Source organism: Panulirus ornatus, chromosome 40, assembly GCF_036320965.1.
Source record: "Panulirus ornatus isolate Po-2019 chromosome 40, ASM3632096v1, whole genome shotgun sequence".
Lineage (NCBI taxonomy): Eukaryota > Metazoa > Arthropoda > Malacostraca > Decapoda > Palinuridae > Panulirus > Panulirus ornatus.
In genome coordinates, this window is record NC_092263.1 from 15,906,514 (window position 1) to 15,932,979 (window position 26,466).

General features: G+C 46.8%; 1 protein-coding gene across 5 annotated transcripts in view; it reads left to right on the forward strand.

Moving 5' to 3' along the window:
• The window catches only part of LOC139761473 (QRFP-like peptide receptor), a 193,032-nt gene that overhangs the window by 108,888 nt on the left and 57,678 nt on the right, over nucleotides 1–26,466 (forward strand). For 3 of the 5 annotated variants that reach the window (XM_071685704.1, XM_071685707.1, XM_071685709.1), the window contains exon 1: nucleotides 16,725–16,981. The exons of the other annotated variants lie outside the window; for them this stretch is intronic. The gene's annotated coding sequence lies outside the window, so the exon portion shown is untranslated. Of the gene's footprint in view, nucleotides 1–16,724; nucleotides 16,982–26,466 lie in introns of those variants that run through there. 5 annotated transcript variants of the gene reach the window in all.

Consider the following 26,466-nt stretch of genomic DNA (forward strand, 5'->3'; position numbering starts at 1 on the left):
AATTAGTTAAATGAATATTGTAAGACATAAGGAAATTAAGAACTCGTTCAATATATACATATATATATATACATATATATATATATATATATATATATATATATATATTCCTAGATTCATTCTTTTGAGTACGACTGTACAACCTTTAAAGACCTAAAGGTCAACCATCATACCTAAGGGTCGTACCGTCGTGCAGGAAGGTCGCACCGTCGTCCAGGAAGGTCGCACCGTCGTGCAGGAAGGTCGCACCGTCGTGCAGGAAGGTCGTACCGTCGTGCAGGAAGGTCACACCGTCTTGCAGGAAGGTCGTACCGTCGTGCAGGAAGGTCGTACCGTCGTGCAGGAAGGTCGCACCGTCGTGCAGGAAGGTCGTGCTCAAGGAGCCCTGGAACCTTACTTGTGGTGCAGTAACGCGACCCTGAGTGATGTGAGCCTTACAGTGTGGAGTTGGTGAGCAGTTTGCCTCAAGGAGCCGAGAACTCTGGTGCATACTTAGTCTTGCCAAGTTGCTGTCGCTTGGGTGGCCTCCCTCCTGGATAACCTCCTTCCCTGGGCTCAGATTTAGGTTGTAAGAAGCTGTGGTGGAAGATGACCCCCAAGATCGACCGCTAACTAGGCGAACCGTCACAGAACACGAAGCAGTAAACTCCTCAGTGTTCAGTTGAGTGCGTCTATAGTGTCTTTCTGTGAAGGAGTCTGTGCCCTGGGCTAACAGTGGTGTGGGGGAGGGATGAATGCTTCAGACCTGCATTACAAGGTAATGTTTGTCTCATAACTGAGAGAGAGGTGAAGCTTCTGAGCAGAGGTAATGAACGGGTCTTGACCGAGACGTGATAATAATGATAACGTAAGACTGGCAGTGTAAGGTGGGGATGGCGGTGAAGGTAGGTGGTCGTAGGTCAGTAAGAGACATAAGGCTTATTGTCTTGAGTATTGGTGACCCGTGATGTGTCCCGATCAGCGAGACCTTTTGATTGATGGAGGGAAGCGGTGATGGTGGAGCAGAGACCTGGGAGGAGAACTCTTCCTAGAGCTTCATAGGTCAGTCAGTGGCTCTGGATTCGCTCCACCTTGAGACTGTCTCGTGTCTGGCCAGCTCAAATTAATTTACCGAGACACAGGCCGCCTGGAAGGCGAGTGGTGTCCAGGATAGCGAAGTCTGTGACGGATTGTGGCAGTGTGGTCGTTAATAAGATGGACTTCCTCATCATTAGAGAGGTTAATGACGGAGGGAACGAGGGAGTCTGCTCGTTCAAACTGCTCAACTTTTCCAGTTTCCAGATTGCTTGTTGACGTCCACCTGTGTCAGATGTTGTGACTGGGAGGGTAAGAAGATGTTTTCTCTGTGCATATTTCACGAAGTGTTTTCTAACAGTGACTCTTGTAGAGTCTGGTGTTGTTGTAGCTGAAGACCAGGTCTCGCTGTGCATTAGTCTCTGAATGGTAGATGTGATCCAGGTCACGTCATCTGGTGTTACAAAGGTCTCGAGGAAGGAGCCATGGTAGGCATCAATGATGGTCATCATCTTAGTTTCTGCATCATCCACCCTAAGCGCCTCACCCCAGGGTTAACTAAGAAGGCATTATCCATAGTGACGTACAGCGGGATGTGTGACCGACCTGGATGTATTGACTTTCGGCTCCAGATGTTGGGTCGTTGTTGAGGAGGCAGAGCTTAAACCAGATACGTGTTGACCACAGCCGCTGGTTGGTATTGGCTGGGGTGATCAACCGTATTGGTCAAGATGTAGACATGAGTGTTCCGACCACAAGTGGACAACTAGACGATAAATACAGGTGTTTCAGCAGGTGTGTGGGTGTCAGGGCCACCAATATCCCCTCACAACATCATCTTGGTACACGGTTGCTATATTCTGAGGTAACCCAGGTGTGTGTGTGTGTGTGTGTGGGTGTGTGTGTGTGTGTGTGTGTGTGTGTAGACGTATATTGCAAATTATTTTCAGCACACCCTGGAATATGACTGGACGTTAGATATTCACATGCACTACGTCCAGAGATGACCAACTTAATAACATACAACATAGACCCACAACTCGAGTCTAATGGGCTCGTAACACCGACGGGAACCACAGGAACATGAAGCAATAACAGGAGGGTCAGGAGAATCGACTTTATCATATGAAAGGGAAGTTCATAAGCTTTATATGAGGGGCAGCTGATGTCGATAGCCATTACGTCTGATAGATTGGCAGTCCAATAATGAAGCGATAGGGGGGGCTCTCTGTGTAGGTGGGGCTGGGTGGGTGTTCTCTTGTTTCGACTACGCTGACCTTTGACCTTCGAGGCTATCAACCCGGTCTCTCTGACGTGGTGTCGAGTATTCTAATTTAAGCAGGTGGACAGTGATGGCCGCTTTCACGTGATGGTCAATTCGTGGCTTAGCGTTGCATTAACCTAGCGGCCTAACATAGCCCAAACCTAACATCCCAACACAGCCAGCAGATAGTAGATCCAACACAGTTTCTGCATTATGGCTCAACAAAGCCTCCATTTTTTATAGTTACTGCCCTGTATCCATGTAAGTGCATTGTGACTCTACAATACCATTCCTGTTCTCCACCAGATAACTTTGCCGTAGACCATCAGGTCTTGTGTTATCTATTCTTCCCATGTACTGTTCTCCAGCCCTTGTGTTATCTGTCTTTCCTATATACTCACATGTATATGGCGGCTCGAAATACCCTCCACTTGACCACCCACAATAAAGGTATAATGCTAAATTTAGCTTAATCTTTGTGTTGTTGAACGAGAGAGGGTAGGAAACCTGACCTGCCTGGACTGCGTGTATTGGACTGAGAAGTTTTCGAACTCGAATGGGTGTAACTGTAAGAAACGCTAATTTGAGCGACTGTGTTGCTAAAAGAAGTGTTCTGACCTGAATGTTTGTGTTACTACAGTTGTTTTAAGTTGTTTGTCTGTGTTGCTTAATGTTGTCGAAAAAAGCGATCTTACCTAATTGTTTGTCTAGTTATAACTACTGCAGTTTGAAAGACGATATTACAGAAGGAAGTATCTTTGCTCTGTGTCATGTTTCATGTCACGGCTGATGGCCTGAGTGTTACCATAAACACAGCACGTCTCCAACACACGGCCCCTCTCACTGCACCATGTCCGTCGTGCTCCACTGGACATGCGGTCTAATCAACTGGTGCAAAGTGTATCTCCTCACTGACGCAGTACACTTCCCGATCTGTCATCTCGTCAACACCTCACCTGGCAGCCTCAAAGGCTCGCAGATCGCACGTAGTCGACGCGTGTGTGCTGCCTGCATCGCCATCTGTCACAATATTGAATCCTGCTATAAGAAGACGCACTCAACCATGAACATAACTTTACCGTAATTCCCTGATGATTCTGATCCTCCAGCTTCACTACCTCCAGCTGGGAGATGCTCGCCTCTCACACACACACACAAACACACAGACACACACACACACAACACTCCACTGCCTCCTCACCAGCCCGATGACAACATTCCGTGTGGATATTCTTGGAGGTCTGAAGCAATCGTAACTTTTGACGAAGCGGATGAGAAAATCTTATTTGAAGCATGTTATTGGCTCGTAGAGGGTGACGGGCGTTTGCTGGGGTGATGGGTGTTTGCTGGGGTGATGGGTGTTTGCTGGGGTGATGGGTGTTTGCTGAGGTGATGGGTGTTTGCTGGGGTGATGGGTGTTTGCTGGGGTGATGGGTGTTTGCTGGGGTGATGGGTGTTTGCTGGGGTGATGGGTGTTTGCTGGGGTGATGGGTGTTTGCTGGGGTGATGGGTGTTTGCTGGGGTGATGGGTGTTTGCTGGGGTGATGGGTGTTTGCTGGGGTGATGCGCACTTGTTAGGATGATGCGCACTTGCTCGGTTGATTGCTTGGAACGATGAGTATTTGCTGAAGTGGTCGCATGATGCTGGTGGAAGCGAATTGTTATTTCCTAACGAAGCAGCGGCTGGTCTTACCCGGTGTTGGCCTCGCTTAACTTGACTGCACAAGCCTTCCATATCCCAGCACTGTTCTCTGACCATGACCGACAATGAGAACATTCTTGATCAATTTATTCTTCCAGACCTTCGTCACCTTTGGGGCCACCAGGACAACGGCAGTCATCATCATCATCGCCTCTGTTCTCTCGCAGTTTAACCACAATGTATAACAAAAATTATTTACGTCATGAATCAACTGAAAATAAGAAAAAATTAAGTCCCACTGAGATGTACCCCACCCGTCCACATTGCCGTTTGACTGATGACTGACTGATGTGAAGTGAGGCTCATTGTGAGAGGAAGACAGAGAGGCAGGGCGAGGCAGGTCCATGTGTCAGCCACCGCTGTGATTACTGAGAGGCACCACACTACGCCACCACTGTCATCCTCAACACCACCACCACCACCATCACCACCACCATCACCACCACCTCCATCACCACCACCACCACCACCACCACCATCACCACCACCACCATCACCACCATCACCACCATCACCATCATCACCACCACCATCATCATTAACATAAATACCATAACCTTCATCCAACACATCATCACTACAACTACATCATCCTAACCACAACTACAACTACATCATCCTAACCACAACTACAACTACATCATCCTAACCACAACTACAACTACATCATCCTAACCACAACTACAACTACATCATCCTAACCACAACTACAACTACATCATCCTTACCACAACTACAACCACTACCAACTCATCCACCACCACCATCACAACCTCCTCCACCATTACCACCAACAACATCGGCCTTGTGAATTGTACCATAAAAGTATCTTTAACTTTCCTAGGCAAATGAGACTAACTTAATGATCAAAGTTTGAGGGAAATAAAAAGATACAACTCGTTCTTTATTTTCTACCAACTGTTAAACAGCACTTGTGTTCCCTGGGTCAAGACAAGTGGCTCGTCCCGGTCAGGTGGACTTCTACTCAAAGTGGCCACAGTCAGTCACGGGTCGAGGGAGACAAGATCTGACACTTATAAGATGCCACATGAAGGCCTCCTGCCGGAGCTGGGGGTTCACCACGATGCTAAGACAGATCACTGTCCTAAACGCTATTAGTAGTGTCCTGCATCTGTGTCTTCCTGATCTGTTCTCCTGATCTGTGTCTCCTGACCTGTTCTTCTGATCTGTTCCCTTCATTTGTAGAACAATCTTACCTGAGTTCGTGTCTGTCATCTATACTTTTATTCGTTAGGTGACGAGTGGGCGTCGTTGTTGACTCACGAAAAGCAGGAGATAGATTTCGTGTGTTGATATCGGCTCATTGTGTGTGGATATCGGCTCATCGTGTCATTACCGATAATGTTGTAATGATTCTAAACAGAGGTTTGTATACGACGTTTGTATACCACCACCGCCACCGCCGAGGAGGAGGGAACAGATCACGTATGTTACACATGTGTGATACAGACACGTACGGCCGACCTGTGTGACCACAAGACGATGCTCACATGTGGTCGTGAACGTCTTATGATATGAGGAACAACGAAAGGCATTTTCCCCACACTTGCTCTTAGCCTCGACCTCCAGACCTAACGGGGCGTCACACTGGTGCCCGGAGACGCAGTCATAACCGATTGTTTCAGTCAAATGAATAGTGGTGAGCCCAGCCTACCCTCGCCCCTCCCACGCCCGTGGCATACCATGAATTTTACAGAGGACGCAGGAAGGCACAGCCCACTGGAACTGGAATAGCTTAAGTCGTGATGTGAAGAACCAGTTTCCATGCGTTGCAGAGTGTAAAATTTCCATCACTTTGATGCGTTTCGTCAGAGGTGGTAAATGTGTAATGGGAACAGCTGCCTCTGTAGGGTACACCCACCACTGTGGCACCACGAGCACGGCTGCCACTGTGGTACCACGAGCACGGCTGCCACTGTGGCACCACGAGCACGGCTGCCACTGTGGTACCACAAGCACGGCAGCCACTGTGGTACCACAAGCACGGCTGTCACTGTGGTAACATGAGCACGGCTGCCACTGTGGTACCACAAGCACGGCTGCCACTGTGGTACCACAAACACGGCTGTCACTGTGGTAACATGAGCACGGCTGCCACTGTGGTACCACAAGCACGGCTGCCACTGTTGTAACATGAGCACGGCTGCCACTGTGGTACCACAAGCGCGGCTGCCACTGTGGTACCACAAGCGCGGCTGCCACTGTGGTAACATGAGCACGGCTGCCACTGTAGTATCAACGCTTAGGCAAGGTTGGCCAGCACCTCTCCTGGGTCAGAACATCACTGTAGAAGTCCATCACCTGACCAATACTGACCCGAGACACTCGTGCCAACCCCGCGCGCCCTCCTGAGGGGGTTTTCTCTTTCCTTTTCGAGACGTCGACGACGAGGATGAAGTTCCTCTTGCATGTAGGTAGAGGGTCCGGTCTGTCTCCTCCCGGGGGAAATATGGTCTTCTACATACGCCACGACCTGACGAGAACCCAATTCAGAAAATTCTAAATCATATCCGCGTGACAGATGAAGGTGTGTGACGCTTTATGTTGACCACATGTCGTGCCTTGACCAACTGTTGCCGGCCAGAGCAAGAAAGATGACGTGGGTAGAATGATGCAGGTTGCAATGAAGAAACCTGGGAAGGATTATCGTGAATAATGTCGAGTCGAAATAGAAATAATCAGGAAGAGTAATCTGACAGGATGAAAATCATGCCATTGGATCGTAGTTTGATATTCTTGTCCTTCATGCGGAGGTGATCCAGCCAGAGACAATGTCTGAGTCGAGACATGAGCACGTGCCTTGTAAGGTCACTGTAATAAGGTCGGACATTTCAGGAAGGTACAACAAGGTAACCCACCCAAGGGGTACACGTGACCTAGATTGTACCTGTTAACAGAAACACTCTAGATCCACCGCCTGTTAACGGTAGGACCCAACAGTGCACCAATCACTCCCAGATGTTGAACCCATGAGGGCCCGACCCATGTGAACCCTTGCTGATACGTGGTCAGTAACGCTAACCGCCACACCAGAGGGCATGTATGCGTGTTTGCATGACCATACACTTGTGCATGATCATCTCGCCGCAAAATGCTTGTGTAGTGTTCTGCATCTTGTAAAAGTTTATATCTTGAGATAATGAGGAGAAACATAACAGTCAGGAGGTATATAGCCTCATCTTCCTAACTTGATCATTATCGCCAGAAAATGTCAAATATTTTTAATACGTAATAAATAAGGAGAGGAAGGGTCGTAATAATATTAACTAAAGGATCACATATTAAGATCAAGCACCATAACTTTAAGATATTTGTTTAAATACAGATCAAGAAAAGTCTTCAGTTGTATTACCATCATGAACCGAGGTCCAGCTACCTGGAGCCTTCCTCTCTCTTCACCGGCTTCGGTTTTCCACTCGTACAATCTGATCCTCTTTACAGCCTGTGTGGAAATACTTTATATTTTATGTAGTAGAGATGTGCCGGTCACATCCTCAGTTTGGAAAGGTATTCATAGCATGATTCTTTGGGTTTTTCAAGTATCATCTACAATTTTCATGATACGGGCCATTCACGTCGTACAGCATCCCTTTAGTCTATGAACATCATATACACTGACTTGTGTACAGTGGCGCGTCACTACGCCAGGATGTGATGTATCACAATAAACACATCATCTTAGTTTTCTCATGGTATAGGGAAAAGCCACGGGATCCATCGGTGCTAGTGTGTGTGTGGCCAGGGCTGGAGCTTGTGTGTCTGGGTAAGGGTAGTGCTTGTGTGCTGGCCCGGGTCGATGTCTGCCTCTGTGTCTGGTTGTGGCCAGGGAAGGTGGTTGCCTCTATCCTTTGTGGTATGTGTGGCCTCCTGGGTCGACCTTAAAATATTGGCTGTACACAGGCATCATATCCGGCCACGATGACCCATAACCAGCGCCTGGCCATGCGTATCGGGCCAACATAAAGCTGCTGGTGTCGCTCACACACCCGCCTCGCATCCGCCCGCTCGCTTGCTCAGCCAACCAACCACCCACCCACCCACCACCCAGTCGTCCACCCACCCAGCCACCTATACACCTCAACCAGCAACCCTCCGTGCCACATAGCCAACCACCCAGCAAGCAAGCAAGCTACCCAGCCACTCACCCAGCACGGCAGCCTCACCACTCCCCTCTCGCCACAGTAACAAGACAGTATATCGTCCTGGTGCAGTTGACTCTAACTCATTCGTTGTTAGATATGAACCAAGAAGACCAAACGTCACTGAAGATTAGTTTGTCGTACGACCGGAATATATAAGATCAGTCGTTGTATTGACGACCAACTGTGAAGATATTTATTCTCACAGCAGAGGAGGGAGTTCCACACTCATGGCCTCCCGACACTTGAAGTGTGTGTACCTCGTGCGAGATTACCATCAGGCAGGGTTACTGTATACCAGTGTTGTGTGTGATTACTATTTGTGTGTTACGGGGGAAGAGCTGTACACTCGTGTAGCTTTGTCGTTTCACTATCAGTATAAACACAAAGTCTTTATTCTTAAGTGTGTATGCACACACACACACACACACACACACACACACACACACACACACACACACACACACACACACACAGAGTCTAAGCCAGCTGTCTATTCACCGACCAGCTCCGAGGGAAGGATGAACTGTTTCCTCAGTAGAATGAAATAGCAAAAAAGAATTACTATTTGCACCGGCTGTGTTGTCTTCTTGTTTATACGTTAAACATTCGTTCGTCCGGAACACATCACCTGCTGTGTTACAATGTCTGGAGTGACCTGCTGCTGCTGCTGCTGCTGCTGCTGAGCAACGACACAGATCTGTTACACAACGCTGAGAACAAGTACTGCTATCAGCTGAGAAAATAAACTTACAACGTGGCACTGAGAATACAGGTTTGTGGCTGAGAATACGACCAGCTGAGGAAACAGATTTTCCAACACAGCGCTGAGAACACGTGTCCCCAAGTAAATGATCAGGTTTACTATAACCTAGCACAGCCTGGCTGAGGTGACGTAAGTCTTAAGGTTGTAGTAAGGTTATACTGGTTGTTGGAAAGCAAATAAAGAAAATAATGTGATGGTTTAAGCAACACAGATCAGTAGAAGTCATGTTAGATGAGCAGCGTCATGTAGAAGTCATTGTAGATGAGCAGCGTCATGTAGAAGTCATTGTAGATGAGCAGCGTCATATTTATATTTTCTTGCCTTCGGTCTGAGGCTCAGTGCTCCCAATGTCATTAGTCTGATACGTCTTTCTCGACCCCAACAGATCAAGAGAGAGTATTGATCACCAGACTGGAAAGCTTCGTGGATGCGACCACAGTATTACTAATTGGACGTAGGCTTAGCGTGTCTACTGACTCGTACCCACAAACAGTTTGCTCAAATTCGGGAAATTGATATATTTAATTTTTTTTTTTTTTTATACTTTGTCGCTGTCTCCCGCGTTTGCGAGGTAGCGCAAGGAAACAGACGAAAGAAATGGCCCAACCCCCCCCATACACATGTATATACATACGTCCACACACGCAAATATACATACCTACACAGCTTTCCATGGTTTACCCCAGACGCTTCACATGCCTTGATTCAATCCACTGACAGCACGTCAACCCCGGTATACCACATCGATCCAATTCACTCTGTTCCTTGCCCTCCTTTCACCCTCCTGCATGTTCAGGCCCCGATCAAACAAAATCTTTTTCACTCCATCTTTCCACCTCCAATTTGGTCTCCCTCTTCTCCTTGTTCCCTCCACCTCCGACATATATATCCTCTTGGTCAATCTTTCCTCACTCATCCTCTCCATGTGCCCAAACCACTTCAAAACACCCTCTTCTGCTCTCTCAACCACGCTCTTTTTATTTCCACACATCTCTCTTACCCTTACGTTACTCACTCGATCAAACCACCTCACACCACACATTGTCCTCAAACATCTCATTTCCAGCACATCCATCCTCCTGAGCCCAACTCTATCCATAGCCCACGCCTCGCAACCATACAACATTGTTGGAACCACTATTCCTTCAAACATACCCATTTTTGCTTTCCGAGATAATGTTCTCGACTTCCACACATTCTTCAAGGCCCCCAGAATTTTCGCCCCCTCCCCCACCCTATGATCCACTTCCGCTTCCATGGTTCCATCCGCTGCCAGATCCACTCCCAGATATCTAAAACACTTCACTTCCTCCAGTTTTTCTCCATTCAAACTCACCTCCCAATTGACTTGACCCGTCAAAATACGTACATGTATACCTACAACCTACCATTATGTGTGTGGGTGTGTGTGTGTGTGTGTGTGTGGGTGGGTGGGTGTGTGCACCTCAACTCTCACCACACTAATGTGTGCTTCTCACATCCTCCACTGCTGACATCCCCCACTGCTGACATCCTCCAATGCTGACATCCTCCACTGCCACAAACGACCTTGAAGAACTCCAGTGATCAGTTAATGCTTGACTTCCTCTGTATTCCTTTGTGGATTTTCTAAATTTTCTGACATGAGAACGTTCGATTCGTATGATTCTCAGAACCAATTATTGGCACTGAACGATGGAAACCGAAGCCCTCAAAATAGCTGGGTTTTCATAGAACATAAACAAGGCTCTTTTGACTTCGTACTCTTGGTTGTTCAGAGTTCTTCGGTCACACTAAGAAAACTTATCACTACTTGATCAACAAAGCCTCGTGATCACTGCCTCCAGCCAGCTGGATCAGGACCTTGCCTCCCCTACATGCTGACGAGGGTCTACCAGTAAGATGGTCAACTCACTTCAGGAAAAACTAAATATTCTCCCGCCAGACCAGCCTACATCCCACCACCGCCAGAGCCTCTCGCAGGTCGCCCGTACCAAGAAGAACTCGAAGAATATCTTCTGGATCACTGCTCCCCACAACCCCATCATGGCCGCCACCGCCGCGCTGGAGCAAGCTGAAGCTTTTATCTCGGCTCTCTGCCCCAGGCTGCTGCCCCCAGCCACCCGCCACTCTAACCAGGAAGAACCCAACTCCATAATACCAACAACACAATCTCTCTTCCATTTCCAGCGTCGTTGAGTGTGTGAGTCCCGATGGTGTGTGTGTGTGTGTGTGTGCCTTTCTCTGTGCCTGTATGTGTGCGTGCCTGTGTGTGTATGCCTGTGTGATGGAGGCTGCACACTACGTGCCCCGCTGGGAGCCCAGACGCCCGCTTCGCTACCCTCATCCCAAGCGCTCTCCAGTGATGGCAATACCACCTCAGTGTGTATATATATATATATATATATATATATATATATATATATATATATATATATATATATATATATATGTGTGTGTGTGTGTGTGTGTGTGTGTGTGTGTTTATACTGCTCAACACACAACCTTCACAGGATAGATCGCCTCAGATCCTCTTCCAAACTTTGTGCTCATAAGCGAGTCTTTAAAGCGGCCGCATATTTTGCATAATTCGAAAAATCGATAAAAGGAAAGAAATTCTTTAGAACATATTACGTTGTAAACGCTTCTGCCTCTTGGCTCCCCAAGAAGTCCTCTCATCTGTCAGAGGCGTAGTGAATAGGTTCCCCAGCGGAGGTGGGTGGCACTTGAAAATGATTGCTAACCTTCGTTCCCACTTACTCTCCGAAGGAAGACTTTCTAAGTAGCTAAAAGGTTGAGTGTAAGAGGAAGATGTCCTTAAGTAATCATATTTCTTAGCGGCGGAGGAAAAGTTTTACGATAACTGGACGTTTGTATACATCAGGGAAGGTCAGGGGAAATCTAAGCTTGGCGGGAGGTGGGCTGTGCAAGTGGCTCTGCTGATATGATACAGGTACTGCAGGAAGTGTGTTACTCCTCGAGTGTGAGGCAAACCATCGCACCATCACTAGGCTCGCCTCTCCGTGCACCAGCGTCAACATTTGAAAACTAAAAAGATGATTTGCTCTAATATAAGATGGCAGATGGCCGGGCGTTGGTCGGACCAAGAAGGGCACACCGCTATCAGTTGCTGGCCTGGCCGAGCCACCTCCTGGGTCAGTATACACAATATCATCTTTAATTCTAAGTCGTAATTGTCGACACCTGGCGGCATGTGGCCCACGTGCGGAAGCTGACAACATTTGTCACGAGAGCGAGGAACAATTCAGTCGTTGTTACAAACGATCAATCCAGTTAAGAGTGACTATACGGGTAGTTTGGTGACTGTGGCTCCACTGAGGCAAGTGATGACTGTACTCTTACCAAGGCTATTGTACCTAGTGGCTTTTGCCCCACTGAGGTGACTGTACCTGGTGACTGTAGCCCCAGTGAGCTGCTGTACCTACTGACCGTAGCCTGACTGAGGCTACTCTACTTATTGAGTGTAGCCTAACTGAGGCTAATGTGTCTGGTGACTGAAGGAGGAACATGAGCTTGACCACACACCTGAGTGTGATCATGCATGGTGACTTGTGTGATTAGGTAAACAATAATTCATCATGAAGTTTCATGACCTGGTCACTATCAAGATCATAACTACGTTTGGACACACATTTCAAGCTTCATGAATACGATTTACACCTTATTCACACTCAACACACACTGGTCATATACTATACACACTGGGCACGTACTACACACACTGGGCACGTACTACACACACTGGGCACGTACTACACACACTGGGCACGTACTACACACTTTCCAGTACACACTGGCTGGCCTTCATAAACACTTGACAGATGAGGCACACCGACGGAGCGGGCTCAGCAACTGATGATTTTCTGGATGATTGCTCTTCTCGCTGCGTCACCAATGCGAACTTTTTTCATTAATGATGATCTCGAGTTTCTATACACACCATAAACCCACCAGCTTGGAGAGTCTGGCTGCCGTCAACGACCTGCGTCACAAGGAGTAGTTTCCTGCGTCACATGAAAACATCAAGATACACAGAAGACCCACAACCATCACGTGGATACACACGATTTAGTCATTTGTTATTAAACTAGGTACATCACTGGTTTTAATGTAGCCGTACCTTTGCGTTCCTCTTCATTCATATAGCCATATTTGCACATCACAAATACGACACATAAGGTAAGTCCGTCTCACACACAGTCTCTCTCTCAGGCGAGTGTGTCGAGGGAACGTAAGACATATAACGACATTACACAAGTCTGCTTTCAGTGCGACCTCCTGAGGCTCCACCCACTGTGCTTAACAAGGCAGACCTCAGAATGTTTCTTTCCTGTAGCCTGACGTCTGCATACGTAGGACTGTAACCTGACGTCTGCATACGTAGGACTGTAACCTGACGTCTGCAGACGTAGGACTGTAACCTGACGTCTGCATACGTAGGACTGTAACCTGACGTCTGCAGACGTAGGACTGTAACCTGACGTCTGCATACGTAGGACTGTAACCTGACGTCTGCAGACGTAGGACTGTAACCTGACGTCTGCAGACGTAGGACTGTAACCTGACGTCTGCATACGTAGGACTGTAACCTGACGTCTGCATACGTAGGACTGTAACCTGACCTCTGCATACGTAGGACTATAACCTGACGACGGCGTACATGTGGCTGTAACCTAACAACACTCACATGTGACTGTAGCCTGACGAGAATGTACGCAGCATTGTAACATGATGACAGTGTACAAATGACTGTAAGTTGACTATAGTGTACGTATGATCGTAAATAAACGATGTACATATGACTGTGTCCAGACAGCAGTGTACACATGAGTGTAACAAGACAACAGCATATGTGTGACTGTAACACATCGTGTTCTACAGGTCTATACAGCAGTTACAGATGGTTATCTGTTCTTGTGAGTGTGTGTGTGTGTGTGTGTGTGTGTGTGTGTGTGTGTGTGTGTATTTGCAGTAATCTGTCTGTGGTCGATGCAACAGTTACTATGGGTTGGTACTGCAGTTACAGCGGGTCGGTATAGCACTGTATTCTGAAGAAATTAAGTAACTGCCGCCCGAGGTCTCCTCATCTTAGGTTGATAATCACATCATATAAGTATTCACTGAAGGCATAAGTCACTACACACGTGATGGGTTGACAGGTGGTAGCAGTAGAGTAAGACGTGTGTTAAGAAAGTTCACAAAAGTTTGATCAAATTCCCGGACGTCTGGTGTGCCGGAGGACGTGTTCGACCTGACTCCCTCATTATTGAGAGCTTTTCTTTCATTTATGGGATCCGACAGTCGCCTGCTGACGCTCTCGTCTTCTCTCTTGTAAACCAACATTTTCTTCCGATCTTTTGGAGAAGTTCGTCATGTGGTTCGTCATGTGGTTCGTCATGTGGTTCGTCAGGTGGTTCGTCATGTGGTTCGTCAGGTGGTTCGTCAGGTGGTTCGTCAGGTGGTTCGTCAGGTGGTTCGTCATGTGGTTCGTCAGGTGGTTCGTCAGGTAGTTCGTCAGGTGGTTCGTCAGGTGGTGATTCGAAAATGATCAAATTGGGATACCCATTAGAGAACAAAATATTCGTCAAGTATTGAACAAGATGTTCTGTTTTGGTGGTTTTCTGAAAAAAATTTTAATTTCGTATTTAATGTTAAGTTAGATGACAGGGAGCAGGAGGGTAGACGACCGTTACCTAACGTAAATATCGAATAATTCATACGAGGTTCCCGGATGTTACCATCCTACTGAGGCATAAGTGTTGTGACGTAGCGTGACGGAGGCAAGAAGAGCCAGGTGTGGGCGACTGCCGGTAGTACCTCGTTTCAGTTCCCCACTGGAGATATATATCCCACTGCCGCAGTAACCACAGTCCTGATCCACTGGTCCTAACTCCCTCGTCCAGGTCCCTTGACCCTGACGCACCAACAGCCTCAATGACCTTGTTTCTCCCAGTTGCTGTAGTCTGTATTCTGAGTTCAGCTACAGAGGTCCGTGAAATACAGTACCGTATTTACCAAGATTCAGACACAAAAACAGGGTAAGCAACATCGCGTTGGTCCGACAGCTGCCTGTGTTCTCTAGATCCATAAATACCACACACAGATCCTTCTGCTTCTCTGAGTATTTCTCTCACAGATTCTTTAAAGGGAGCGCCTGATCCACACATCCTCTACTACTTCTGAAATTACCTGCCTTCACCCTTAATGTTACAGCTTCGAGTGTCACTCAGGACGTGGAGGACGCTGTCCGTCTGGAGGCGTCCAGGGAAGCGACCCTTCGACCTGAAATTAGGGAGAGAAAGCCTCACCCTGCTGCCCAGGCGTATGCTTCCATTCTTGACTGGAATATCCTGCAACGACGTCCAATGTTTTCGCCGTGTTGATCTCCAGCCTGGCAACGTGTGATCTGAGTTCCCGTGTTCTCTGCCTTAATATCAACCTAATTGCCTCGTTCGCCGGAACAATTAAGCTGTACACACAACACCTGCTCCTTCCCTCCTCCTTCCCTCCATCCCTCCCTCCCTCCCTCCCTCCCTCCCTCCTTCCCTCCGTCTCTCCCTTCTCTCCATCATTGTCTGACACTCAGTGCCAGAGGTGTTCATTTGCTGTGTGTATACCGTGTCGTAAACCTCTTAAGCACGACGGTACGACCACTGAACACGACGGTACGACCAATGAACACGACGGTACGACCACTGAACACGAAGGAACGACCCTTGACTATGATGGCTTGGCCTGTGACCTGACCGTGAAGGTTCAAAGACCAGACCTTTACACCCAAGGAGCATGTCGTACTCAAAAGGTCACGTCACCATATGTCCTCGTCAACCATTAACACAACGCACGTTGTCTGTCTTCCTATATAAACACACACACACACACACACACACACACACACACACACACACACACACACACATCAGTATTCACTATGTCCCATTCCTTTCCTCATGTCCAACACGAATGAAGTAAACCGCAGTTGCCTCTCATCTCAGCACATGAGGAGAGCCTCACTATTCTTCCCTCATCTCAGTGAGGCCATTTTCCTTTTGGTTCTGTAACATTTATTTCCTCTTCCAGCGTTGCACACATTTCCCGGGTCTTTAATCCTATAAGTTTAATGTGACCCACATCGATCCGTTCCTTCAGTCACTCATTAAATCCACTTTCTCCTCCGTTAAGAGTATCCTTTTGACCTACTCTTTACTCAATACACAAATTGCCTCGGGTTTCATCTTCAGTCCTTTAAGCTCCCGGCCGGATCTTCTGATCTCCACTCTTAATTTTTTTAATACTTTCCTAATTATGTAACTTGGTTCGCGCGCGACAGTCTTTCTTCATCTTTCATTCGCTGGTCCGTTATTCACCTTCATCATTAACTTGTGCTGTCCTGCCGCCACACTCTGCTTAAATGCGTTTTCCGTCACCACCATCACATGATAGTGATGGTGGTGATGGTGTTGGGGGTGGATGAGAGTGGTGGTGATGGTGATGTTGATGGTGTTGATGGGTAGTCGGGGTGTTGACGGCTGGGTGAGGATGGTGGTGATGGTGATGGTGGTGGGAGTGATGGTGATGATGATGGCGGTGGTGGTGGTGGTGATGGTGATGATGATGGAGGTGGTGGTGATGGTGATGGCGGTGGTGGTGGCGATGGTGGTGATGGCGGTGGCGATGTTAGTAATGGTGATGGCGGTGGTGGTGATGGGTGATGGGTGTGTTGAGGGCTCGGTGGTGGTGGGTGGTGGTGGTGGTGAAGGAGCAGCGCGGGCGGGACCCAGCCTGTGGTGGCGTAGCGGCAGCAGAAGCACTCGCACCCGTCCCTTCCTGGCGTGTGGAGGTCTGCCGCTCTCCCAGCCTCTCACTCCACTCTCCCAGCCTCTCACTACATACTCCCGGCCGCTCACAGCCCATAACAGCCAGCATCTGTATCCAACAGCTCTGTGTCGCAAAGCTCCTCCCGGCCTTCCTGAAACATGTCATCTGTTGAGACAGACGTAAAACTTTGAGTTCTCCCGAGACAGTGTTGGTCGTGGAGCTGACCGGTGCAGAGCCAGACCCGCACGCCTCCCCAGGTAAGTGCCACCTGTCTGTAGTGCCGTCAGAGGTGCCAGTGCCACACAGGTCGTGGCACAGCCCAACGCTACCACCCTGTGTCCTCCCAACCACACGGACAGACGTTGGTGGGTCGTGTCGCACACCTGCTGACCTGGAAGCGTCCCTCAGTATCTGCCAGACGTGTGACCTGATATGAACGACGACACAACCGTCGTCGTCGTCGTCGTCGTCGTCGCCGTCGTCGTCGTCGTCGTCGTCGCCGTCGCCGTCGTCGTCGCCGTCGTCGTCGCCGTCGTCGTCAGTAAAGTGTCATGAGGTTTTCATGTGTCTGACCAACTGACCAACTAAAGTATGGCGTCTTGACGAGCGTCTATCGGGCTTGGTGAAGACAACAATGTTGGAAAAACAGGAAATGTACAAAGTTTGTCATGTGTGTCTAGCTTGTTTAGGAACAAGAAATATACATGATTGAATATCCCACAGATGCCGGACCGGTGTGTGTGTGTGTGTGTGTGTGTGTGTGTGTGTGTACTCATGTTTACTGCAAGACACGGCTGTTTCAAGTGTCGTGTAACAAGACTATAATCCTCATAGTCCACTGTTCATCCCGTGCCCCTCCATTCCTTTCTTGCAATCCATTGCCTTGATGGGTTTATTTGTTTGGGTTCCAAGTACCACTGAGAGTTATGTAAACATATTAGATCTGGATCCCATAAGACTCTCGTGAAGTAATAATGTAAACAGAAATGTAAGAACGCAGTTACGTTTCTGGTGATGAGGACAGTGAAGTGTTCGTCCTGGGTCTGCAGGTTTGGGAGTCTTACTGTAAACTTATAGACTCTTGACAGTGATAAGGTTTACAACGAGCATCATTCATCACAGGGAAGAACCATGATGACGTAACACAGTGTAATGTGTACCCTTCGTGCTCTCATCACACGAACAGAAATATTGTTTCGTTTTTACGAATCCAGGTACCGTGCGTGCTCACGTACCATCACCCTCTTCTTTGACGCTAGCTCATTCACTTGGTAAATCTTGACTGACAACACAGCTTAAGTACCATATCAAGACTAGTAACACAGCTTGTGTAAGATACCCAGACTAGTAACACAGCTTGTGTAAGATACCCAGACTGGTGACACAGCTTGTGTAAGATACCCAGACTAGTAACACAGCTTGTGTAAGATACCCAGACTAGTAACACAGCTTGTGTAAGATACCCAGACTAGTAACACAGCTTGTGTAAGATACCCAGACTAGTAACACAGCTTGTGTAAGATACCCAGACTAGTAACACAGCTTGTGTAAGATACCCAGACTAGTAACACAGCTTGTGTAAGATACCCAGACTGGTGACACAGCTTGTGTAAGATACCCAGACTGGTGACACAGCTTGTGTAAGATACCCAGACTAGTAACACAGCTTGTGTAAGATACCCAGACTAGTAACACAGCTTGTGTAAGATACCCAGACTAGTAACACAGCTTGTGTAAGATACCCAGACTAGTAACACAGCTTGTGTAAGATACCCAGACTGGTGACACAGCTTGTGTAAGATACCCAGACTAGTAACACAGCTTGTGTAAGATACCCAGACTAGTAACACAGCTTGTGTAAGATACCCAGACTAGTAACACAGCTTGTGTAAGATACCCAGACTAGTAACACAGCTTGTGTAAGATACCCAGACTGGTGACACAGCTTGTGTAAGATACCCAGACTAGTAACACAGCTTGTGTAAGATACCCAGACTAGTAACACAGCTTGTGTAAGATACCCAGACTAGTAACACAGCTTGTGTAAGATACCCAGACTAGTAACACAGCTTGTGTAAGATACCCAGACTGGTGACACAGCTTGTGTAAGATACCCAGACTAGTAACACAGCTTGTGTAAGATACCCAGACTAGTAACACAGCTTGTGTAAGATACCCAGACTAGTAACACAGCTTGTGTAAGATACCCAGACTAGTAACACAGCTTGTGTAAGATACCCAGACTGGTGACACAGCTTGTGTAAGATACCCAGACTAGTAACACAGCTTGTGTAAGATACCCAGACTAGTAACACAGCTTGTGTAAGATACCCAGACTAGTAACACAGCTTGTGTAAGATACCCAGACTAGTAACACAGCTTGTGTAAGATACCCAGACTAGTAACACAGCTTGTGTAAGATACCCAGACTAGTAACACAGCTTGTGTAAGATACCCAGACTAGTAACACAGCTTGTGTAAGATACCCAGACTAGTAACACAGCTTGTGTAAGATACCCAGACTAGTAACACAGCTTGTGTAAGATACCCAGACTAGTAACACAGCTTGTGTAAGATACCCAGACTAGTAACACAGCTTGTGTAAGATACCCAGACTAGTAACACAGCTTGTGTAAGATACCCAGACTAGTAACACAGCTTGTGTAAGATACCCAGACTAGTAACACAGCTTGTGTAAGATACCCAGACTAGTAACACAGCTTGTGTAAGATACCCAGACTAGTAACACAGCTTGTGTAAGATACCCAGACTAGTAACACAGCTTGTGTAAGATACCCAGACTAGTAACACAGCTTGTGTAAGATACCCAGACTAGTAACACAGCTTGTGTAAGATACCCAGACTAGTAACACAGCTTGTGTAAGATACCCAGACTAGTAACACAGCTTGTGTAAGATACCCAGACTAGTAACACAGCTTGTGTAAGATACCCAGACTAGTAACACAGCTTGTGTAAGATACCCAGACTAGTAACACAGCTTGTGTAAGATACCCAGACTAGTAACACAGCTTGTGTAAGATACCCAGACTAGTAACACAGCTTGTGTAAGATACCCAGACTAGTAACACAGCTTGTGTAAGATACCCAGACTGGTGACACAGCTTGTGTAAGATACCCAGACTAGTAACACAGCTTGTGTAAGATACCCAGACTGGTGACACAGCTTGTGTAAGATACCCAGACTAGTAACACAGCTTGTGTAAGATACCCAGACTAGTAACACAGCTTGTGTAAGATACCCAGACTAGTAACACAGCTTGTGTAAGATACCCAGACTGGTGACACAGCTTGTGTAAGATACCCAGACTAGTAACACAGCTTGTGTAAGATACCCAGACTAGTAACACAGCTTGTGTAAGATACCCAGACTAGTAACACAGCTTGTGTAAGATACCCAGACTAGTAACACAGCTTGTGTAAGATACCCAGACTGGTGACACAGCTTGTGTAAGATACCCAGACTAGTAACACAGCTTGTGTAAGATACCCAGACTGGTGACACAGCTTGTGTAAGATACCCAGACTAGTAACACAGCTTGTGTAAGATACCCAGACTAGTAACACAGCTTGTGTAAGATACCCAGACTAGTAACACAGCTTGTGTAAGATACCCAGACTAGTAACACAGCTTGTGTAAGATACCCAGACTAGTAACACAGCTTGTGTAAGATACCCAGACTAGTAACACAGCTTGTGTAAGATACCCAGACTAGTAACACAGCTTGTGTAAGATACCCAGACTAGTAACACAGCTTGTGTAAGATACCCAGACTAGTAACACAGCTTGTGTAAGATACCCAGACTAGTAACACAGCTTGTGTAAGATACCCAGACTAGTAACACAGCTTGTGTAAGATACCCAGACTAGTAACACAGCTTGTGTAAGATACCCAGACTGGTGACACAGCTTGTGTAAGATACCCAGACTAGTAACACAGCTTGTGTAAGATACCCAGACTAGTAACACAGCTTGTGTAAGATACCCAGACTAGTAACACAGCTTGTGTAAGATACCCAGACTAGTAACACAGCTTGTGTAAGATACCCAGACTGGTGACACAGCTTGTGTAAGATACCCAGACTAGTAACACAGCTTGTGTAAGATACCCAGACTAGTAACACAGCTTGTGTAAGATACCCAGACTAGTAACACAGCTTGTGTAAGATACCCAGACTAGTAACACAGCTTGTGTAAGATACCCAGACTGGTGACACAGCTTGTGTAAGATACCCAGACTAGTAACACAGCTTGTGTAAGATACCCAGACTAGTAACACAGCTTGTGTAAGATACCCAGACTAGTAACACAGCTTGTGTAAGATACCCAGACTAGTAACACAGCTTGTGTAAGATACCCAGACTAGTAACACAGCTTGTGTAAGATACCCAGACTAGTAACACAGCTTGTGTAAGATACCCAGACTAGTAACACAGCTTGTGTAAGATACCCAGACTAGTAACACAGCTTGTGTAAGATACCCAGACTAGTAACACAGCTTGTGTAAGATACCCAGACTAGTAACACAGCTTGTGTAAGATACCCAGACTAGTAACACAGCTTGTGTAAGATACCCAGACTAGTAACACAGCTTGTGTAAGATACCCAGACTAGTAACACAGCTTGTGTAAGATACCCAGACTGGTAACACAGCTTGAGAGTTATACCCAAGCTGGTAACATGATTTATGTTATATACACAGAAAGGCTAGACAGTTGGAGTAATATTTCACAACACAAACCATTTCATATATCCAGACCAACAATATATCTTACTTAACTACTTATACCTTACGTTACAACATCACAACCTGGCTGGTATACAGTATATCTCGAGTGTCACTATATCTCTTCGTAATAGACAATATAGCTCTTCTAATATACCATGACTGTCAACGTACTTCTATGAGTATATCCTGACCGGTAACTCTGCCCACTGACATACCCTATCATGACACTCCTCGAGATATACCCAAATGGATTCCTGGTTATCAACAGAACTTAGTTAGTCCACCGTCACTGCTCACACAGATCTGTTGATATATGATGATATATATCAGTTAATGAGTCCCGGTTGCCATCGCAACCCTGAAGATATATTCTAACTTGCAACGCAGATCTCAGAGCAGCTAGTATGACGATCTTAAGCCAGCAATAATACACCACACGACGTTCTACAAAGTGCTGAAACAGTTAGATGAAGTAGCTTTACTGTTACACATTTCTCTTAGCGTAGCCACAGTCACCAGGTAACATTTCTTCGCAATATGAGTGTCGGAAATTTTCAGGAAAATTGATAGTCGTTCGTTACACACAAGCAATATATGATTCTCTATATATCAGAGTCTCAAGCAATCCTGCCTCATCTCATTCAGTTTCACTGATCTCAGATTCGAAATCTCACAACAGAAAAAATCCAGATCAGTCTGGAACGCGTCGGCCATTGTATTTGCCGCTCAGGCAGAAATGATAGCTTTTTTATTACCGTCTTCCCAGCACTGTATTGTCCTACCTCAAAAGTCACCTCGAATTTCATGATGGCATCATCATTCATAACGAAAAACTTGGCCGTTCTATTTGTCCACGGCCGGACACGTTCATATCTGCTGACTTGATGAAAAAATGTTTTGTGTCATATGACGTCATAATGTATGAGAACAAATGCTCTCTGTCCTGAAATAAAGATTTGTGGGACACTTGACTGGCATGGAGTGAGGAATGTGGAACCAGACTTAGTAAACGGGACATGTGGCTCAGCCGAGGAAGGTTTACGACTCGATGAAACACGAGGATAAATAAATGAATGGTTGGTTGTGTGTCATCTGTAGTTTGGTGGTTACAGAATTGTTTGATTGGTTTATGATAACTCTATTGTGTATGAGCTGAGTACTGACAGGAGATGAGAATAACTGGTCCATAGTCGTGCCGGAGGCCTACCATCTACCAGGCTGTTTGATCTTGAATAGGTACAAAGGCTTCATCCAACACTGTATCTGCTCGAGTGTCAGGGGAGGCAGGTCTGTTGTAACCTTGTGGAAGCAGAAAACCCAGAGAAGGTACGAATCATGCATGACTCCTGGAAAGCTTCGATAGGCGAAGTTGGACTTCTTGCTCAGAAACCTCTCACACAACCTGGTAATGCACGGACGCAAAGTCAGTCCAGAGATGGTCAACTGTCGGATGTCTGAGCCTCCTGGAGGAGGGTGAAAGCTGAGGAAGTTGGTGCAGGATCGAAGCTAACTGTGGTGGATGAGGTGCGTGGATGGGTTGTAGTGGAGACGAAGAGGAGGTCCCAAGTGAGGAGGACAGTAGGGCAGGGTAGGTGGGGCGTGTTCCCTTGTGTGACCAAGCCCACACATTAGCCTCAAACGACGCCCATACAGTTGACTCGGACCACGCCCATGCTATATAACCTTAGATCACCCCCACACAATGTTACCTCGAGCAAAAGTAACCAATCGCATTTGGTCAGGTTTGCCGTTTTCAGAAATACATCCACTTTCAGACAAGAATGACATTCCCTGCGTAAAAGAAGCCGCTGGAGCCTGGACGCACATTATGATGACTCCTTAAAGGACATCAACAGCCCATCTCTATCTAGAACCTGTACCAGGTCCAGGCGGCAGCGGATGAACAGATGAACATCTTTCCTGTTTGTGGACTTGAGGAACGGGTTAGTAGGGAGTAAACAGGAAGACAAATAGCAAAGGTTTGCTGCAGGATTTTGGTGAGTGTTGACTGGAGGGACGAGACTGGGGAGTTGAGGACCCTGGGTGGGGAGGAGATTGTTGGAGGGTCGTTGGTCGTGCGAAATTTAAGACAAAGATAAGAATGTAAGAGAACGTGACACTTCGCTGCCAGACGCATAGTACGACGCGTATACGACCATACACATAAATATGTTGACGATCCTGCTCGACCAGCACGTGCAGCTGGACCTGAGCCTCCTACCCGTGCAGCTGGACCTGAGGGTGGGGGGCTCACGGCTTCACAGCAGACCAGGTCTGACAGGATTTCATGGTCACTGGGGAAATTATTTCAGCGGTGGGAACGATGCCACAGAGGAATCTTTGTTATTATCAACCAGCTGTTGTGGAGTAAGGATGCCCCCAGGCCTGCGTACCATCTGACACACGGGGGTCACGGCTGATCTCCCCAGCTTGTGGCATCTTACCTCCCCAACTGGTGGTGCCCTATCTCCCCAGCTGGTGGAGTCTTACCTCCCCAGGAACGAGTGACTGGAAGACTGAGGAAGTTGTTCCAGATCCTCCAGACATCACCACTAACAGGTGTTGTTATAAGACGAAGATACAAGCAGACCAGACCGGCAAGTGTTGTGAGGAGGAACTGAGAAATATTTAACTGAACAGAAAAATCAGTCATATGTATAGAGTAACACATGACTACACCTGGTGTGTGTGTGTGTGTGTGCGTACTCACGACGCATTACCGACCGACACGAAAACGAGATCAGTATGTAGAGTTGTGCTACACACACACACACACACACACACACACACACACGGGCGGCTGGTCGGTTGTGGCTGTCAACGAGGAATGTTTCAAAAATATGCGACATCGTAAACACAGCGACGTGGACATTATTGAACGAAAAGTTTAATACATTTATATATTTTCAAATGACACTGACTCAGGGGAAAATGAATCTGTGTCTCTCTCTCTTTTCTCTGTGGTTTGTCAATAGTCCACTGGCCTCCCTGGGGGGCGACGGTCGACTTGCTGCATCGCTGCACAAAACAAAACAAGACATTTTTCGTCTCGGTCACATCGGAAGAAATCAGACGAATGATTTACATAAATATAATACCATGAAATGAAATAATCGGTTGTTGGATATTGTTGTGAGGTGAGGTGAGTTATGAACTCGTGGACACGTTACTCACGAGAGCAAGTGTTGTGGATTGCTCACAAGAGATGGTAATAAACTGCAACACCTGTGATGTACGACTCACACCAGCAACTGTACTACTCAGGATCTTGTATGTATGAGGCTATTTACATATATGTAAATGAGACCACGATATACGATGCGATAAAGCAACAGATAATCCAGCGAGTTAACAGGGCGAAGTAGGGGTTCAGATCAGGGCCAACTACAGCAGAGGTATGGACTCAACCATCGACCAGGGCGCTGTATATCACCTCATCCAGGCAGCGGGCGGCAGCGGGCGGCTCGGTCTGCATCTGTATCATGAGCTAAACAAAGTCTGGCAAAATCTGCGAACCTGAACATCTTAAGCTGGTAACCATCAGGAAGCCTCGTTAGGCCATGACCAGTGCGATCAACACAAGACGATAACTGCTGTGGCCGAGGAGGAATACCAGGCGACACACACACACACACACACACACACACACACACACACACACACACACATATATATATATATATATATATATATATATATATATATATATATATTCATATATATATATATCCTTTGTTGACCCTTTGTACGGCTAGAATAGCTAAGTTTGGCTCCTTCATCAAGACGCTCAGTAACAAACCACCAAACTAGACTCGTATTTCAGCCATGTGTAAAGTTTTCAACTCTAGTAAGCAAGACTTCCATCCTAATATTCACTCTGGTCTGAGATGGGAATCGGGTCTCCCTACTGGCGGGTTCTCAGTCCCCTTCACCACACCACAACCTGCGACGTCTGCCACCCTGGCACTCACGGACCTCACAAGTAACACCAGGTATTTTGCTATATAAGCCACTTGGTATACTCTTCATAAATCCTACAGTATACTCTTTATAAGGCTGATAGTATACTTTTTATACATCCCTCAGTATACTCTTCATAAGGCTGACAATATACTCTTTATACATCCCTCACTATACCTTCTACAAGGTCTCAGTATACTTTCCATAAGGCCCTGAGTATGAGCTTCATAAATACTTCAGTGTATCCAGTCTTGCCATCATGTCACGAACAGTTACGCCATACCCAGAAGAGGACGTAGTGCTGCACATATTCTTCATATTGGGTTAGGTCGGTTGGGGTAACCACAGATGGAACGAATGTGTTCGTTAGGACAGGATGAACGTTTTGGTGGAGGTGAAAATTTGATGAACAGAGATTTCGACGTGTTCTGGAAGTTTTGTATGTGTGTGTGTGTAATTATCTATGTGTATTGAACAGGAAGGGAGTTTCACACCCGTGTAGCCCCGTCTATTGAGCCTTCGCTACTACCATACAACTTTTTAAGTGTGTGTGTGCTGCCCACATTCACAAACCTATAACTGGGTTTATTACATTTAGCCACTACTCTGATGCTGTAAAAGTATTCGTTACATCTTTTCTGACACTTTTTTTTTCGGCCAAGTTTCGTGTTATGTCCTCTAGTTGCTCTGTCCTGCATCTCACGAAGAACTGTTCACTGTCTGCGTCCTCAAGATGGTCTGAAAGTTTAGTTCATATCGGGGTCAAAGCTTCGTCTCCCCTCCTACACAGCTGTCAGACGTAAGACCATCAACCTTCCCCTGTAACTCAGTTATCTTAATTCTGGTTCCATATTTCCTGCTCTCCTCTGGGCCTTCTCTATCACCACCTTATGTGATGACCAAACGTGAGACGTATATTCGAGTTTTGGCCTAATGGTGGACGTGAAAAGCATCTGAAAATTTCTTTATCTCTGTACTTAATGCAATCCATTATTTCTCAAGAGACTTTTTGTCCCTTATACTGACGCCGAGG